The 20,502-nt window shown below is 41.0% G+C and overlaps 1 protein-coding gene across 1 annotated transcript in view; it reads right to left on the bottom strand.

The window, feature by feature from the left end:
* The window catches only part of nexmifb (neurite extension and migration factor b), a 55,666-nt gene extending 36,870 nt beyond the window's left edge, over nucleotides 1-18,796 (bottom strand). The window contains exon 1 of the mRNA XM_079557341.1: nucleotides 18,163-18,796. The gene's annotated coding sequence lies outside the window, so the exon portion shown is untranslated. The remainder of the gene's footprint in view (nucleotides 1-18,162) is intronic.
* Nucleotides 18,797-20,502: the final 1,706 nt, after the last annotated feature.

Here is a 20,502-nt window from a genome sequence, read left to right as displayed (position 1 = left end):
GGGCATTGATGTGACCAGTTCTCCGGAATGTTATCGATAAATAGAAACCATCTGCATTTCTTCTCTTCTATTTGGGGTAAAAAGCTTACTGACAGGAAATTATTCAGAACAATTATTTTTCTTTTTATGGTGCGGTGTACAAGTAGGGTTTTTCTTAAACCATAGTAGCTTATAATAGCTAGGGGGATAAAGGTTTAAGATGTGTTGTATAAATAGGGTGGATATTAGTATGAGCCCAATGTTCACCTTTAGTGGATTTTAAAGTAATATCGTTATAAATGTCAAACTATTACAACATGCAAAACTTAATGCCATAAAATCTGTACTTTTATCATCATGTCATTTCGTCCTCAAACCCCTGACGCATGCAAATCCTAGGATGTTGTAATAAACAAAGAGTAAAACATTTTAATTCCCTATTGCACCGAGCTTACAGTACGAAAAAAGCAATTGTCAACACGATCACAAACTCAAAGCCATAAAAACGCGTGCACAGTAAACTGGTATAAATGTAAGTACATTTTCCAAAGCAAATCAAAAACACTTATGTACGCAAGCTGGTTGGTCCTTCCGTATACTGCATTATCACAAACAGAGAAGCACAAATATAAAAAGTGTGGGTTTTTCTAAGTTAGGCCTTAGCAGTAAATCAAATCAAATCACTTCATATTGTCCATGCTCATGAACCGTATTAAGGTAAAAAAAAAAAGAAAAAAAAATCGAATCAAAAAATGGGATGAATCAATATGAGGGAAATAATTGTTGAAAACATTTCTGCTGAATTGTTAAGCCCTCATTTGAATTGACATTTCTTTGATGCCTGAAACATAATGTCCCTCATACAAGGACAAAATGGACAGTGCATATTTTAATTGTTTAGCAACATTACTCCAGTCTTCGCATAATGTGCCTATAAAACACACTGTCCATGTCTATTAGCAACCAAAAGCTTTGGCGTTTCCAGACAAGAATCCTCCATAGCAAATAGCACTTGTACCAGAGGAAAAGGCTGTTATTTTCCATTACAGCTGTGTAAAAGCAGGTGTTTAGGGGGAGGAGAGGCTGCAGCAGTGATGCAGGACAAGATGTTGCTCAAACTATTTGTCTGCAGTACTGCACTGCTACTTACTCCCAGTGACCTCAAATCAACTGCACTAGCAACAACAACAACTATAGCTCCCAGATGATTACAGCTGAAGCACTTCAACAAAACCCATTTGCATTCATAATAATTACCATGACGCCCAAAAGCTAATTTCGGATTACGATTTTACAGGCTGAGAGAGTCCGCTTTGTTGTAGCCCCAAAATCGACAAATCAAAAATCAACTCTAAGAGGAGCTTGCATTAACATTGAAAAAAGAAGGGTGAGGCAAGCGGTGTGGAGCAGGCTGCAATCACAGTGCTCTGAGCAAAATTTGTCTCACTGCGCACCAAAAGAGGACTGTACCGACAATATGTTTAAAAAGGTGCAATTCAAACACATGGGTAAAGGGAAAGACTTTTGGATTTCTATAAAAACAGCAGACATTTTTCATTCCAATTAAAGAGCTTGCCTTGCTTTTACATGACTTTTCCCCCCCCTCAGCAGTGCACCTAACAGGTACTTACAACTAATTGCTAATGTTTTTTTTTTTGGTGAGATGTTAAAATGAAGGAAAAAAACTTCTCTAACCTTTGTATCCTCATTCTAGCGGTCTAAATGTGCGACTAAAATGTCTCACTGGAGTCAAAGACATAAGGGACTCATTGATAATGACTCAATAATGTTGCTTAGAGGTCCTTTGAGGAAGCTCAGGTCAATGCAAGGCCACCATTGATTGCAACATGGCACCCTGTGACGTTATGTTTTATTGCAGAATTTACTGCAACAGATGAAAGAACTCTGGATGTAATGAAATAAAACATGTGTAAAAGCATAACATTTATTGAGTCAAATATAAAGATCTCAATAGGTTTCAATAAGATTTTGAGATTTGGGGATATTACTGTCTTTGTTTAAACAAGAGCATGTCTCCGCCTCCTTCAAAAAACAAAACACATACTTATTTCCCAGTCACTTCAGAAGACTCCGTCACTGAGCTTCAAAGCCAACAGAAGGGGCCAGACAGGAAGGATGTGGGGTCCTGAGACAGGGGCAATAAGGGGCCAAAGAAAGAAGAGTGCAATTGAAAAAGAAGAAAGAAATCTGAAGAATGCATGGACCATGTCAGTCAACAATGTGTGTAGTGTCGGGGACAGCAGTATGCGCTTCAGAGCATCCCCAAACACACATCTCAGTATTCAGCCACTATCTGCAATCTCCAATGCATCCTCCTCCTTTGATATTTGTTTTTTCCATTTTAAAATCGTTGGTGTTATTTGCTTTAGAGCCTTGATGATAGGACATATAAATGGCCGCACACAGAACAATCACTCAGCACAAAAGATGTCAGAGAGTCCACACATCAGCAGCAGCCGCACTCTGGACGTAATGTTAAGCCAATTTGGTCTTTATCATGATAATAACAAAGATGCCGCATTCTGTGAAACACATGATCGTGCACGTGAAGCCACAGCTGTAACGCCTGTCTCTCGGTGGGACTGCTCTGATGCCACAGCTCAAAGTGGCACAATATCAGTCGCAACACAATGTACAGCTGCACAGTTTAAAACAGATGACAGGCTGTAGCTAGACACCAGAGAGAGAGAGTGAGAGAGAGAGAGAAGATAAAATGCCATTTTCTGCAGCCCTGTGCGTCTAAATGTTTTCTTTACAGCTGGGTCAGAGCAGCACATTAGTATTGACTCAGGGAAGCAGCATTTGTCTGACACCATCAGATCCAGTCGGCAGTGCACTGGGTTAGGAACCTTACTCAAACTCCCTTTTAGAACACAGTGAGTGGGGTTACCCAGATGTTTGAGGGGCATTTCTGCTGTGGACATATTAGAACAAAGGTGTATGCTCCCTCTTTGTAATCAGCTGTATTGATTGGTGCAGTGTGGGCCTGGGCAGTGGGTTGAGGTGCATATGCACACGGGTATTAGGCGTGCTTATTCTCAGGCCTATGGGACAAAGCAGGCTCTGAGAGAGGTGATTAAAACGCCTGAGCTATTGAGCTTCTCCAATCAATGCACTCTGTGCTACAGGACAGAGCTGGAGGCCACTTCCTCCACACAAGCCACACACATGCAAACTTCCCCCGTCCCATTAAATCACAGCACCTCTGTTAAGATGAGACCACCAGAGCTGTGCGGTCCTGATCACAACATGCTGCTGAGGGGCTTACGATTTTCATCATGAGCATCAGTCAATTAATACATTCTAATGGAGGAGAAGGGGGTGTGGGTAAAAGCAGGAGCCTTTCATTTATATGGATAAGGTTAATGAGTTATTTGTATGGCTGATGTATTCCAATGGTTTAAAAGGTTAGGCGCATCCACACTGCTGCCCTTTGAAGAGATCTTCTCGCTTTCACGCTTCCTCAAGCAGTAGTAATGACAGGTCACTGTACACCGGGAGGACCCTGAGATCCAGCCACTATGCAACCACAGCACCATCATATTATATTTTCTCCAAAATAAACAGGCCGACGAAGGAGCAGGTCATTGTGCCCCCCTTAACCTGTCCGCTCTCTCTCTCTTTCAATATCCTGACAAGAGGTCTGCTCTCAGCCGGCTCTGACTACACAACACTCCAATCTCTTGTTTTTGGAAAATCCACTTTTGTATTTTCAATAACAGCACAGCCCTATTTTTGCTTCATAATGGAGCCTCTCTCTTTCCCTCTCATGTTTATGTTAGAAATGCTGGACAACCTCATACTTCCAACTGTGCCATGCCTTTTCTCCAGCTATTTCAGTTTCATCAACACCTTGATAATTCCAGTCAAAAATATTGATAACACAAAATCTGCCTCAGAATAACAAGTCAATCATCTGATTTTGCTCTGGCATATGACCAATGAATGCATATGACTGCTTCACTTGCATTTGGAGGTTGGTGAAGCAATCACGAACACTGCACAACATTATAGCCATGTAGCAGAATATGTAAATAATGCCCTGGTGATGTCCAAGCTTTCTAGTAGTTGGTCAAACACCTAAACTATGATGTGTTGATTCTTTAAAGGTATGAATTTGGTGCTTCATGAATGTAAATACCAAAGCTGCCAGCTGTGGACAGTCCTATCAGTGGAACAGGCAGGCTGGTGCAGAGCTGCCATAGCGGCCAGGGAGAGTGGACAGAGGCAGTGGGCGCTGCTTAAGACAGAGTATTGGACAAACACAAACAAACGAGGCTGCAGCCACTGTGACTCAGTGCTCTAATGAACCAGCGTATTGACTTGCTGGCTTTCTCTTTCTCTCACACACATTTCTGCCTCTCTCTCTCTGTCTGCTGCATTTGTATGGATCCCAGCTGCTACTCAGAATACCAATTACGATGGGCCCAGGAGAGGGGGAACAGAGAGGGGGATGTAGTGAAGAAGAGAAGAGAGCTGCAGAGGAAGAGGCTGTTGTCAGTCCAGAGCTGGTCCTCTCTTGGTGGCCACAGCAGCAGCGGTAGACCAGAGAGCAGAGGGGCACCTCGCAAGGAGGGAAAATCAAACACTTAGATCCTGATGCTGCTGTGACACTCCTGCCGCTGACGCAGGAGGAAATATCAAAGAGGACCTTTGTGTTCTGCCTCAAATAGGAACAGCCTGAGCAAAAGAAGGCTGCACCGAGTCAAGTGTCTAACAAGCCCCAAACACGTCTATGTGACACCCAGGTCCTATATATTCTACCTGTTTACATACATCGTTTGGATCTTAGTTTATTTTATTGGCACAGTGGTGCAGCGGTTAGCACTCTGGCTTGTCTCACAGCAAGAAGGTATTGAGTTTGACTGTTTTCTCATATCTGCATAGCATTTCTCCTCCTCTGGCGCTCCGGTTTCCCCTGTTTATGAGGAAAGACACGCACATCAACCAGTGTGCTGGCACAAAAAAACAGTACAGTGAAAAAATGGCAGATAGATCCGAAGAACTATGCTCACCAATTTTTTATTACATAGAGACAAGAACTTCCCTGTAAATGTGATCCTGAAAGTGGGACTTTCCTGTTTAAATCTTCTATACACAAACAATGACCACTACAGTACAATAGTACACAAGCAGGTACATTGCTGTTCCCAATATTTCAAAAAACAAAACAAAAAACATGTCACTTGTGTACATCAAGCATTAAATATACAGGCATGTATAGTACCACAAGGGTCTCATATAATACAAGATACAATTTACCAAAGCCAGGAAGTCGTCTCCTTTGTTTTGATGGTGCTGTTATTACACTGCACAAGTCAAACTGGTCTAGTGAATAATCGCTGCATTGTCTTTCACAAAGTGTGTTTTTGGGCCAATAAGAGCTTTAGGTTTTCCGTCTTCGTCCTTTCCTACCATCCTTTCTTTTCTTCCATTGCAACAATTCTCATGACAACCATAATGAGCATGCTCACATTCTGCACGATACCACTAATTTGAGAAATTTCCAGCACAAAGACATAATTAGACAAACTAATTAGACGAAGACTTCGCAGTACAGAGATCCTCCGCAGTTCAACTCATACGCCTACCTGCCCATGACTAAAATAGGAAGCAGCCGTCATGCCCATCGATGCCTATTCCCTTCAGTTAGTGCGTTTGGCGAGATGTTTGTGAGATGGCACGCCGGGGAGGGCAACACTAAATCCCCCGAGGGCCACAGCCACTCCCCGCAGCAGTGTAGTGTATCTCTATTGTGGCTTTGGTGTCACATTGGCTGCACTCTATTTATATGCATACTGGATACTGCAAAGAAGAGAAGATTCATGGAAACGATTTATATTAAAGCTACATGTCAGGCTATAGACACATGATAAATCACAGAGCAGTACTCAAACATGAACACTTAAAGCTCACAGCAGAGGCAGCACCGGTTGGAGGTGTTTGGTCGTAGCTATAGGTGAAGTGCAGGGTTCCTAATGAAGAATATGCAGAGAGTACTTAGCGTTGGAGAGGTGCGGGAGGTAGAGAGGTAATTGATTTTCAAAGTGACGGGAAAAACCCACAGGTCTCAGGAGGGACGCTGCCTCAGAGGAGATCGAGGTCCCAGCCACCTTCACCGACGATGAAACAATTAATACGTGGCTTGAAATCTAAATACAGGAGTCAATGGAAAGTTAAATTAACTTTTAACAAAGCGTCTGCAGAGGATAGCTCAGACAGTGGCTCAGATGGTGAAGCAGGTTGTGTTATGACCGTAATACTTTTTTTTTTGCAATTCTAGAATATCATAAGAGAAACTTCATTGTTACTGATTTACAAAAAGGACCAATTTTATTTTGTTAATTTTGTCGACTAAAATATAAGTAAAAGTAATATTTTTGTGACTAAAATTAAATTAACCGTTTTTCATGACACTAAAACTATGGCTAAAATGTCCAGATATGGTCGTCGACTAAAACCAACCTAAATAAAAATGAAAAGAAGAGACTAAAATCATCCAAACTTCAGTGACAGTCTCATATCATTTAGATGCTAACAGCTCTGAGCTTTGTTCATGTGGGAGAAGCTCCGTGAAGCAGGGGACCTGGATTAAATATGACTGTAATAAATGTTATAAATGCAAAGTCGACTAAATTCATCTTAAATTTAGTCAAATCTTTTTACTAAATCTCGACTAAAATTAAAATACATTTTAAACAATAGACTGAAACTAAATAAAAAATATGTTGTTAAATTTCACACTGCCAGACACAGATGTCTGGCAGTTCAAATCCCAGCTCCCACAGGTGCAGACTGTCGCTGTGTCCTTGGGCAAGACATTTCATCCACCGTGCCTGTGTGGATGTAGTGTGAGTGGTTGGTTGATGGTGGTCCAGGGTGTACTCCGAATAAGTCCCACCTAGTATCCTCCACACAACACAAGCTCTCATATTTTCGGTGATCCGTGAACAGATGCGTACATCTTCTAAATACTCACGGTTCTGTGCACATTCTGTTTTGCCAATTCCTACCTGGGTAAGAATTCAATATTATTGTCAGCGAACAGAACTCACATTAATCTGAGATATTAGTCATTTTAGATATGTGCGCAGAATGTACTATTCAGAGCTTTTCCTAATAGCTGCATTTTTTTCCTTTTGTGTACAAGAGCCACCAAGATAATTCATCCAAGAATGCAGATTGACTCATGAATACACAAAAACAAACTTAATGCCCACATAAAGCTCTGGGGTCCAAATAAGCAGGAGCTCACACTGACACACACACGCACACACACACACACACACGCACACGCACACACACACACACGCAAGCACACACGCACACACGCACACACACACGCACGCACACACGCACACACACACACACCCACACGCACGCACACACACACACGCACACACACGCACACACACTTGTGTTTCTCACTCTTGGCAAGCTGTCACTGCATTCATGACACAGTCTTAACAGTTGTAGGCAGATTTGTGAGAAAAGGGTACAAGAGACACACGCTGCTATTGTTGCTGCTATTGTTTCTTGTAGGTCAGAAAATCAGGCTGGTATAAACAATTTCAGAGGCTGCTTTGAAGACAGGCAACTATTTGGTTGTCGTTGGACCTCGCTGTAGACTTACAACCACAGCGAACCTAAAATAAAGTTTGGTGAAATTCAAAATTGACGTCGTCTTCTGATTGTGCAGTACTTTTGTCTCTATAGCGATGCTATTGCTTTGGAAGCAAAAATATATGGTTTAAATATATCAGGCCGATATTTGGGGATTTTACAATATCGGCTATCGGCCGATCTAGAGTCGGAAAAAAAACCCGGATATTTCCAGGACTGAAAATGATAGAGACTTCCCGTTTTTTCATTGGAAAGAGAAAGTCAGGGCTTTAAATCAAGTCCTCCCAACTCCCTACGCCTCGGGGAGGTGAGAAACATCACAATGAAAACTGGTTAGCTTCAAGTTTGTTAAACACAAGCATCGCTCCATCAATATGGACATGCTGCATGTCATTTTGAAGTGCAGAATCTGGAGAATTTAACCTGAGCTGAGTTAGTTTTAACCTCCACTATTGTATTTTTGATTGCCGTGCACAATGCCGCAGCTAAGAACAATATGCTAATGCTAACAACAACTAATCAAAGCTGGGACAGAAACTATGATTGGATCACCTAAAGTAATAAAATAAAATCGGCCAGTGCTGGAGCGGCCAAGTATTTGTTTTTACAGGATTATAGACCAGACATTTGGAATAATCTGCCAAAAATATCTGTCAAAAATATCTTTGAAAACCCCCCCATATCGGTCGACCTTTAGTATTATGTGTAGTCCTGTTCCAAATGCTTTATTATGGAAATCCACTGCACAGTTAACATTGTCAGCAACTGTAGCAGATCCTTACGAGCATGTTATTGGTATTGCTGGCATGATGACGAACATATGATTTGTAATGGATTGTTCCCGACATAGGCAGCTTTAAGAAAGTTGAAACTAAAAGTAGATTCAGTTTGCTTCAGCACCATGACCTTTATAGTTACCAAGGGATTGCAACGTCTTTTGTTATGAATCTAAATGGTACCTATGTGGGTGAGATTTACTGGCCACTGTTCAGGGTGTATTGCTTCTCTAACGCCCAACAGGAATGGGCCATGTGGTCACAATATATAAATATATTCATGTTAGGGGGGGGAATTAATATTAACAGCAACACAACAGCACCAACCCTTGCATCTGAATTTATAATGTTGCTATTGTATATAATGCAAACATATGACGGGTCCCAATAGTCCCCACAAGTGACTAGAGATGAGCGCCTTCCCAGAGTAATAAATAGACGTAATAAGTGTGCGCGCACACACACACACACACACACACACACACACTGAGCAAACAGGCCTCTTCAAAGACCCTCCACTGCAGCAGCTACATCTTTGATACTGAGCTTAAAGCCGTTGGATCATCTGGCTGTACTGTATGCACGGCGGCTTCACGCCAGCGCGCATTCTGACAGAGACTCCCCCTCCATGGAATTACCTGCAAAAATACGCCACGCTCAAATCCCAAATAGTGCACAGAGTCAACAGTCATGGGCACTTTGTCGACGAGCAGGTGAGACAGAACAAGAATAATGTTACTTTCACTTAAAGAAATGTGCAAAGCAGTGGCCCAAATAATTACAAAATGATGTGTAAAATATGTAAGTTACAGTTGACGTTATTTTGATATGTCGAATCGAAACTGCTGCCTATGTTTAACCGCTTAACCCCCACCTGAACAAGTATATTTTCTCCAGGTAGGCATTACCCAAATCTAAAAGCTGCTTGAAAAAAAAGCAGCAAAAACTAGGATGAAAACGCAAACAAAAAAGTGACAAAATGTGACAAAAAATCCAACAAAGAAGTGACAAAGAAGCAATAAAAGAGCGACAAAAACGTGCCAGAAAAGATCCAATAATACAACAAAAAGGCGACAAAAGAAGCTACAAGAAGTGACAAAAATGTGGCGAAACCAAGACAAAAAAGCAACAAAGAAAATGATGAAAAGGCAACAAAAACACATCATAAACGCTTCAAAAATGTGACCAAAAAAGCGGTGCCAATTTGCGACAAAAAAGTTAGGATCAGTTTTGTAGGGCTTAGCTTTCAAATGAGGGACTGTTGCTCTGATTTGGGAAAAGCTGAACTGGAGAAAATGCACTGGGGTAAGAGGTTAAAGAATATACAAGTTTTAAAGGATGTCAAGTTGGCGTATAGTACAGGGCAAAGCTGTAGCATTATTTTGAGTTTTTTTTTTTTCTTATCTGTAGATTAGACGAGTGACGGCAAGCCCTAAATCAGTTAATTTTTCATTCTGTTGAATAAGTACAATTCTGCAAGTCCGTGAGTTTTAAAATGCTTCTTCAATCCAACCTACAGAGGGGAGAATTATTCAGCAAATCCAGATCTCTGAGAATCCGACCGTATACAAAATACTCTCTGCGGCTTTGTGTGACTAAGTGATGATTTAGCTCTTTTATCGTCTGCGGCTACGCTGAGGTGCACATCTGAGGCCTGTGCGCTGCGTTTCACTGAGAGATAGAAGCACACTGTTTCTGACACAGCCGCTGAATGATGACTTAGGGAAATGGGTTAAAAGTGTGGAGAGAGAGAAAGTGAGGTGAAAAATGTTTGGGAACCTTGTAATTTGGTACTGAGAGGCTTAAAAGCAAACGCAGACCTGGCAACTGTGGCATCGAAACCAGCACAAAGTTACAGGATTTTTTTTATCAAAAGGGCAAGGAAGTTTTCGAATCAGTGTTGTGTTATTGGGGAGGCAGTACCTCAGCAGTGAGAGCGATCACTCACGGATACAAAGATTGCATGTTCGAGCCCAGTTCTGGTCACGCAGACTAGACTGGCAGCTGCACTGCTGTCTAGCTCAGGATAGCTGGAGAGTGAATGAAAAATGTGACTTTGAATCACAAAATAAAAATGATCACACACACAAATAACTACAATGAAGGACAAAGATTCAGAATCAAAGCAATTCTGTTGATCGTGTTGTATGTGAAACAATAAGAAAAAATAACTTAACTGAGAGAAATGAAAACGGTTCATTACGCGATAAAATGAAAAGTCTCGGGAAACAAATAAGGTATTTGGTAAAATATGAACCAGACGTTTTGTGACCACAAACATACAAACCAAAAAACACAAAATAGAGCTCATCAGTCCTGCCACCTGTTTCCAGGAGTAAATTTCTCTTTTATTCTTCACAAAAACACAATTTTAAAGATTTATCTGAAGCAAAAGATCAAAGTTCATAGAAGCATTTCACCGTATTTTCAAGTACATGGGCTCTTCTTCCATTTGAAATTGTCATGTGCATCTTATTGTCAAGTAGTCAGCAGTTAAGGCTGCTGCACAGATGGTGGAACACTATTCTGTGGGTTCGAGTCCAAACCTGATTTGCTGAATTCTCTTACCACTTTTCACCACTGCAAAAAAATAAAGCCTACCAACAAAAACAAAAAAAAGATATAGTATATACCATATAGTATATTCTCTGGCTAGCCAGACGCTCCTCCTTTCTGTTCAAAAGAAGAACAATCTGGGCAGCTGCTGGCAGCCAACCATTTCCCGATTTTACCACTATCGGACCACGAGGACCGAGAGGCAGGAGTTCATCCTCCAAGAGACGGAAGCCGTCACCACACTCTTCCAAAACATTAAAGATGGCAGCGCAGCGACTGATGCACTGTTTTCTCCTGCTTTTTTGTCTGTTATAAATAATTTGGAAAATAAAAAATCCCTGAAACCGGAGCAGGAAACAGCGTTGGAAGGATTCCTCATGAAATAGGACGTTTTTGGAAAGGCTTCCTGATGCTTGTTCATGCGTCATATCCAGCTTTTCTCTAATTGGTTGATCCCGTCTGTCAATCACGCCCACCAGGAAATCGCTGAAATCACACTCGCTCCCAGACTACATACCTTTGAAAAAGCATATAGTTTGGCAGGCCAGGCAACCTTATATATACTATGGTCAGTCGTTAGCAGCACAAAGCTGATTCACCTCGCTCTTAATATTAATGTTTTTCAAATTCCCTATGAAGAAAAATATTCCTGAACCTCTAGGGATTTGCATTTAAGATTTTTGGTTAAATAATAATACATTATTTAATTTTCAGTTCGCAATCAAGTCCTCAATTGTTAAATTATTAAAAGTAATTTACTTTCCATCAGTTTATGGTAATTACAATGCCCCCACTGGCCTGGCATGCGCACTGCACCACCTCTCTATCACGACGCATAAACAGGTCCCTGAAGTCAAAGCTCGACAGTGCACTCTCGATGCTCTGTCTGTGATGCATGTGAAATGAGAAGTCCTAATTATTATTTCCATTGTGACCCACTCCGGTGACAAGGACCACTGGCTGTGAATGATTATAATTATTAGCCGTAGTAGAATGGCAGTCATGCTGTTCTATCATCAGCTACATCATCCAACAGATCAGGGTCACAAAACCAACTTGAAATTCATGCATGCAACCCCATACAGATTATGTGTTAAGGTATTCAAAAACATTTCTCATTTCACCTGCGCTCCTCTGTGTCGTGCATGAGTTATATTTTGCCTCTGGCGGGTGATAGTAAATGGAAGTGAAGACTGCATATGACAGAAAGGCGATTGCAGCTGCTCAACAGGCGGTGATCCTGCCTCTGTAGCAGCTTTAGCATGTGATAAAACAACTATTAAATTCAATTATCACTAATGTTTGATTAGAGGACAAATAAGACGGCATCCGCAAACAGCCACACAGTCAAACCAGGACAAATTGTGGGCAACGTCACAAAACATGGTCAGATTAAGCCTTTTAATCACTTGACTTTTACAAGGTGAAAAAATGTACGCTTGGGTCTGTCTTATTTTTCTACGCATAAATTCATAACAATGTTTAGCAAACGTGGCGGTCTTGAATGTGCGGTAATTATGTAGAGCAGCAAATAAAGCGTGGTTCTTTTCCAAAGCACTGGTGGCTTGTTAAGTGGTGCACAAACAAAACAGCGTTTAGGAAATGAAAGGTGCAGCTTTTCTCCCATTACAGCCAACACTGTCCATGTGAGGGGCGTCTGTTTGTTCCTATGGGCAGCAAGCAACCCCCCACACTATGTGCATCTGCTATCCTTCAAGTCTTTCAATGCATCATTAAAGGTGCATAATGTTAGAAGAATGAGCAGTGCCAGTGAGACAGCGATAAGAAAATCATAACATGATCAATCTCAACTTTATTTCTCATACTAAAATCAAATAAATATGGCTTTTACTAATATGGTTCATAAACATTAAGAGGTTCGTTACTCCAGTACTATATAACGCAATAAAATGTCCATTTAATGATTAAATGCATTCAATTTTAATGAGCTACTACCACAGGATTGACCAAACCTGTCAATAAAAAAGCACCATGCCGATGTTTGCAATCTGCAATCAGTTTGATTCGAAATATTTTAGCTTCACAGCTCAAGATGCAACGAAAGATCACTCTTAATGACAAACAGATAGCAGAAAAAAGGAAATCGAACTATGGTTTAATAGTACTCAAGTCCTTAGTGGATTGAAGCAAAACCAGAATCAGATTCAGTTATTTATTGTGCTGGTTATTAAAACAACAAAATTATATTAGAGTTTCATCAACCATGAACGAGTACAGTGACATCTAAGCCAGTGATAATCAGGGGTCACAGGAAAAACAGTTCAGACAATACTGCGATTTCTGGTATGTGAGTTTTGTTGTGTAATAATAACACTCTGCAGCCCTATAGGCTCAAGCTTCATGACAATTACAGATTTCCTAATGCCTCACGATATAATTTGCCTTCTCTTTCTCCTCACCTCCCGCCTCCTTTTTATTCAGATCCCTTCCCCCTATCCCTCTACACCACAAATGAAAGATAAGGCTAATGAAGGTTCCAATTTACTGGACATCCCTGGGCTAAAATACAACAAATAAAAACACATTCAGGCCACTGGGTCTAATAGTAAAGTTATATAACAAAGATGTTTCAGCCAATGTATGTCATTATAAAGAGACAAATACATGAGGGGAGCGTAGTGTGCAAAACCAATTAACTTACCCTGTCATATAGCTTGTGAAAATGCAACTTTCACACCGCACATGTCTGCACACCTGAGTTCACTGCATTAAGTCTCCACAAATGTAGCTTTCTTCTCAAATTTACACAAGCAATATGAAGAATAGGTTGTGTTTGCGTGACTGCTACTGGTATAGCTGCAGGATCCTCTTTTAACATGCCAGGAGGAACCACACAAGCTGTGGCTCCTATTTGAACAAACAATAAAAAAAAAACATCCTGTAGTTCTACAGTTTCAGTCATTTTCCACTTTTCGACGCCATTTGCAGGACTTTTTACCATTTAAAAAGATTTTGTTTTGAATTTTCAAGCAATGCAACAAAACGTCTCTGCTTTCATCACTGTAGCCCACACATAGTTTATAATAAACTGCAGTTTTTCCTCCGTGTTACATTGATTCAACTAATGTTCAAAAGACAGACCATCAAAACATTTTAGGAAAAGCAACTCACTGAAAACTGTGCCAATTCAGATCACGTGAGAATTCAGGGAAGCGTTAGGACCTATTCACATGAACCAAAACGGAAGATGTGTTCGGTGTGTACCGTGTTAGCAGTTAGCAACAGTGTGAATGTCAAATGAAAAAACGAATTTGTGATGCATTGTAGCTTCTTGCAAAAGGATATTGCATCAGCTAATACAGCAAATAACAATTGGCAATTTATTGGGCAGCCTTAATATGGCTGAGCATATGTGGATTTTCGAAAAACAAATAATCTCCCATAGAGATGCATAGGCTCATGCACATCATCTCGAATTGGGATATTGAATTAAAGAACATAGTGAACACAACCTATTGCAACAAGAGTTAAGTATACCAAAGGAAGGCCCGGCGAACCAGGTGGAAATTTCACATTATCTATTCATCTGCAATAGAAGGATCTGTGGGGGCAGGAAATGAGTTATGAACGTGCAGCCAGCGTATACTCGTGGTCCCAGCGGCCACCAACCTACACACAGCCAGATCAAATACACTGTGGGAAAAGAGCGTTAATAGGCCTCGCTGTAATTGGACTTTTATTTGTTAACGGTAGAAAGTCCTGATGCATCACTTTCATTATCCTAGCACCACTAATTCAGAAGAAAAACATACTTACAAGGACTTTGAATAACATCTACTGGGATTACCTTTTTTTAATGAATCTACGGCAACTTCCTAGCAGTTCGGTTTCCTGCTAGAGCCCGACAGCTGCCATAAATGAGAGTTTTCTTGGATCCTATCCTGATTATATGTTATATATTATATCTGTTTAATAAAGTTTTAAACATTAAGCTCTTTTTTTGACATACCCAAAAAATGGTTGTGTGGATTTAGTACAACAAGGTAGACCATGCACAACAACATTCCCTCAGCTCAGTGAACTGCAACACAGGATACTCTTTTTGAAGAACTTTTTGAACTGAACTTCTGGCTCTACTATCATTGCTCAAAATGTTGATTTTGTTGATTCAAATAAATTCATGTTTTGAAACAGTACGAATGACCACGATCATGTCCATTGCATTTGCAACTACAATTGCACACACTATATGACAAGGCCTGAATAACAGATAGTCTCTTAAACAGATAAGATAAGATGTAATTGATCTCACAATGGAGAAATCCACTTGTTACATCAGCTCACAAATAGACAAGAAATATGCAATCAAGTAAAAGTAACTAGAGGTATCTTATACAGAGACTCTCCAAATGTATTCATTCTAAATCTCTGTAAGATAAGTAAAATAAATAAAAACATCATGACTGTGAGCTTATTGTAACATTTGAATCTTTTAAACAAATACAATAAACAAATAGACATTGTCCAGTACTATCCACGTTATTTATATTGCGCATTTAAATAACAACAATGTTTGTTTTTTTACAAGTGCAAAGCATAATGGCATTGTCAGCAATGTGAATGTGAATATAAACTGCCTTGGCTTACACTGTGAGCTTACCATCTATTTGTTTTAGACATTGTTATAAAATTTACAACAAAATGGAAACTGGCAAACTCTTTGCAAAAATGTACATTCTATTACTGACCCTTCTCTTTTTTGGCTGAAGGCACTGCATCTCCAGTGAACAGGACTGACTGAGGATGCTCCTGATGTCTCGTTGATTGCTCTGTTTCTAATTCATTACTGACTGAGCTGTAACAGTTTTGCCTCAGCGCCTCTCGCCTCAAACTGACACACATTTCCCCCAAACAGGGCCACTCTATTGAGTAGATTAGCACAGTTTGCCTGTCAGCTACAGATGTAATATTTTTTTGCCTGCCTCAGCCCAGTGCATGTCTAGCGGCTGGCGGTGTATGTGAGCACAAACGTGTGTGTCTTTTCTTGAACAGCTCCTGTCTGGGAGGCATAGCAGGCAGCAAAGAGCTCAGCAGCAGCAGCGGTGCCTCAGTCCCTTAGGACACGCTGCAGCTCTCTCTCCTCATAGCCATGAAAAGCAATCAGGGCCCGGCCGTCTCCCTTGGACATACCTCTGCCTTTAATTACAGCATTGAGAAGAGTGACTATACCAGCGTGTCATGGCTCTTATGCAGGTCTCTATGCCCCACTGAAGCCAAATCAACAACTACAGCTGCATGTTAGGAAAATATTCTGCTTGTGTTTGCATGTGTTTCAATCAAGGTTTCTAGACTTGACAGAAAAAGTAAAAACTTGGCTGACCGTGGTATGTTTGTCTTCAAGAAAAAAAAAACTCTTCGTCCCGCAATGGAATTTTGTTTTTGTATTGTGGATATTGAATTTATAAAAAACAACAACGACCAAACATTGTTTTTGAGGCTCAGTACAAAACCTTTACTAACGTTTGAAAAAAATATACAATATTTCAAAACAACAAAGCTGTAAAACTGTTGCAAAACAAATTGGAATGGATCATTATTCAATTTTGAGCGCAACAAAGGCTAACGTAATAAATCGAAACATTACTTTAATATTGCAACATTCATCCTACTTCACTTTAGACCTTCGTAACAGCTAACAAGATCTGTGCCATTTGGGAATTACACTTCACAACAAATGCAGGTACGCGGCAAAACTGATTTAAAATATTGATCCACAAAGATGATTACCATATATAAATAACAAAGCAATCACTTGTCAAAAGAGTGATTGATGATGATTGTTTATTTGGCATAACTGAGAGTCTCTCCTATGAGCTTTCATGGAGGAAGCCTAAGGCTGTGGAGAGGCCACTGAGCACACATGGGCCCGAGAAGATAAGAGCCTCCACAAGATGCTCGTTTCCCTGCTGCAACATAACACCCAGATAGCATTAGACACACATCAACTGTATATAAAAAATAAAACTGGCCAGTGTTGTCTGGTAATGTGGAAGAGAGCCCCAGTGTCAAATTTCTCACCCAATTTAATCAGAATGGAGATCAGCATTTAAGCATAAAGCAATAGGGACGGACCTGGAGATGTGACAGAGATACAGCAATAAAAGAATGCAGTGCTGCTTCAAGTGGCCAATGGCAGAAGAATGTACTCAGAGATATCGTTTGCATCATGATCTAACACTCTTTGTAATTGCTTCCTTGTGGTGTATAAATGTGCAAGGACAAAGCTGAAACACTAAAATACAACCAAGAGAGCACGCTCTGGTCTGGGGGAAAAAACACAAAGATGTCAAACACACTTCTTGTTAAACATCAACTTTAACATGAATCCAACAAAACTCTCACTTTAATTCAAACACAATAAGTAAGTCTAACACCTCCACAAAGTGAGGACATAGGTTTCCAGGTCTGCAGGCTACAGCTCATTATTTCGATAGCACTGACTTGTCTGGGCTGCAGTGTAGGTGTCTGGGATATCCAGTAAACATCTGTCAGAAAGCATCTTTAACTGGAGCAGAGACACACTAAGCTACTGAACCAGTGACCTCACAGTGCAGCCATTCTCTCACGCCTTGCTGCACCGGGGTGTCCTCTGCCGTCAGGATGCTTGGACCAATTTAAGGACTTTGTGCTTATAAACTGTATATGAATCATTTATTAGCCTTATCACCGTGGAGGGGCCTAGCTATAGCTGTAGATGATGTGTTATCCCATTGGGTTTCAATGGCCCATTCATGAATCATTCATCAGTTTAGGTTATAGATTATTCCCATGCTATTCACCCTGAGCAGCTTTGCTCAGGGTGCACAGCACTGATTCAAAATGACATCCACAGGCCAATCTCCAAGACACAACATTCGGGCCATGACTGGCATCAGCAGGCGACCACGCGTGGCACGTGCACTTGGGCACTATTTATGAGTTTAAAGCTTGTAGCCTATTGTGGCTGTTGCAGGGAGAGACTAATCGATGGAGCAGAGACGAATGAATTGGCTACAACAGCTGTCCCAAAGAGGAAGGCTAGAGCTGCTACTACACCGCATGCTTGTGCGTGCGGAGGAATACATGTCCGATGTGATGAAAATGCGTGATATTAAGCAATGGGTAGACATTAGGCTGTCATGGATAATAGATCTGAGCTCATATTGACACACACAGGCTCAAATAGCAGGACAGTATGGCAGCTTACCTCCAGTGCGTGTGCGTCCAAAATGCGATGTTTTTTCCCCCCTCCTCTCCCCTCGTCGCAATGGGATCCTTCTCAGCAGCTTTTTGGACAGTCTCGGAGATGCGTCTTTTTTCCCCCGAAATGCAAACACTTCCCCTGCATGTTAACCCCCCGCCCTCCCCGCCACCGCTACAGCAGCAGCGGTAGCAGCCCGGGCCTGGCCTCCAGAAAAGAGCAGGTGGACGCGCCTCTCAGTGATGGAGACAGCGCGACGCTCCTCTCCCCCGCCGCTCCATTTTCAATTACGGGCCGATTCGTATTCCAGGAAACGCTCTACGGGGCAGTCCGCATGTCCTAGCGTCGCCACTTTTCTCGTGCCGTCGCCTGGTTGTCACGCTCCCAGTTCGCGCCGCCTCCTGGCCTCGTCTTTCTGTTACGAGCGGCTTGATGTTGCCATTGTCGCGGAGTATTTTCCTTTCTATTTTTTTTTTTTTTTTTTTTTTTTTTTGTATGCCGCTGGACCTCTCCTCCCCGGCGCGCAGTCTCGTAGGCGCGCTCTATGCTGCTCTCTCCTTTTCGTTTCTTCTCCTTTTGGACCTATGAGCGCGCGCACAGCCGACGCAGGGCACGCTGGCGTTTGCTCATGATGGACGACGCGTTGAGCAAATCAGGTATGGAGCCCACACCGAATAGCACTGTATCATAACAGGGCAGCTGCAATGACATGAATAATGAATAGGTTGCTCGTGTTTGTTTGTGCGGGGTGGTAAGCTTGCTCTTCGCACTTCACACCCATGCAGGCAACATTTGGACACTTTGTCTGCTCTATTTTAACTACTGGAGCCCCGTGTCCACTCCTGGCCAATCTACGTCACTGGATACACTCAACTAGGAAACATACAGGCAAGTAAACAAAATACCCAAAAGACAATTACCTGTTGGGACTCACTTAACATGCGATTAAAAAAAACAACCAACCAAACAAAGCAGCTGAAAAGGGAAAGAAAAAAGGCGACAAAGTTAAAGGAAAAAAGGCGACAAAGTTAAAGGCACTATTCCACTATTTTATTATTATTATTATTATTATTATTATTATTATTATTATTATTATTATTATTATTATTATTATTATTATTATTATTATTCCCAGTAGTGAACAATCCTTAAAGGAAAACATTTGTTTTGTCCTATTTATAAGAGAGCAACAGATACAAGCTCTCATCTCTCCCCAACTCTGTGTCTCTTCTAAATAAACTGAAGGATAAAGAGCAGGTGAAGAGGCGTCAGAACTAAGATGAACTTAAATGTTTTATTGTGATGTACTGGTTGCACTGACTTACTGAATTGTTTTATATGAATGGTTGTACTGTATGTGTGACAGCTGCGGGCAATGAGCCCAAGACAAATTTCCTCATCAAAAAAATGTATTTTTCATGAACTTGCAGGGTAGCATGTCTGTGAAAGTCACTCTGAAAAGTGATCCTGCAAGTTGTGAAAGGTACTTATGAACTCGTCCCTGTTAGGAATTGAGATGATACAAATATGTTAGGGAAGTTAGGAATGAGTTCAGACCAACATTTTAATTTAGTGGATTTCCCCTAATTTAATGGGTTAACCAATCATTAAGCTGCTAACCTCCCAAATGATTAGGAAGCATTCGCTCACTTATTTCGAAAAGTTAGTGGTTCAATTCCAACTCCAGCTAGTGTATTGCTGTTCTGTCCCCGGGCATTACACTTCACCCACCTTGCCTCCAGTGCCTGTGATGCTGGTCTGGTGTATGATTGATATGTCTGGTCATGGTTGCGGAAAAACTTGGGGCATTCAATGCAATATTTTACAACCTGCACATACTGGTCAGGGTAGCATGGTCATTTGCATTAATGATTTTTCAATTAATTTTTAAGTAGCGTGAAAAGAGGCCCTGGGGACGTATGACTTTTGACTGGTCTCTTGTCAATAAGTGAAAGCCAAGATACAGTGGAGGCTTTTGTTTAATTATAGTCTATTTTCTATGATTACTTGAGTGTGTTTGCGAGATGCCGTGTCGCAAAGCCATTTACAGTGAGCAGCATTTGAGTGAGTGTACAATTTAGTTTAAGTTAGTTAGTTTAAACAAGAGCAATGTTCTTCATTACTGTATATTGCAAAAGCATACATTTTGTCATTTCTTATAAAGCCTTCTTATTTGTCATGAGCTAGCAGGCACGTTGTCAATGTTGCCCCCTGAAAGATAAAAAAAAAAGTGCTTATAAACTCATCCCTGAGAAAGAACTGTGATGTTAGAAATGTGCTAAGAAAGTTAGAAATGAGTTTGTGCCACAATAAACAGTTTAAACTTTTTTTTTCATTTGCAAACAA

This window comes from Gobius niger (assembly GCF_951799975.1).
Source record: "Gobius niger genome assembly, chromosome: 5".
NCBI lineage: Eukaryota > Metazoa > Chordata > Actinopteri > Gobiiformes > Gobiidae > Gobius > Gobius niger.
This window is presented reverse-complemented; position numbering and strand designations above follow the sequence as displayed.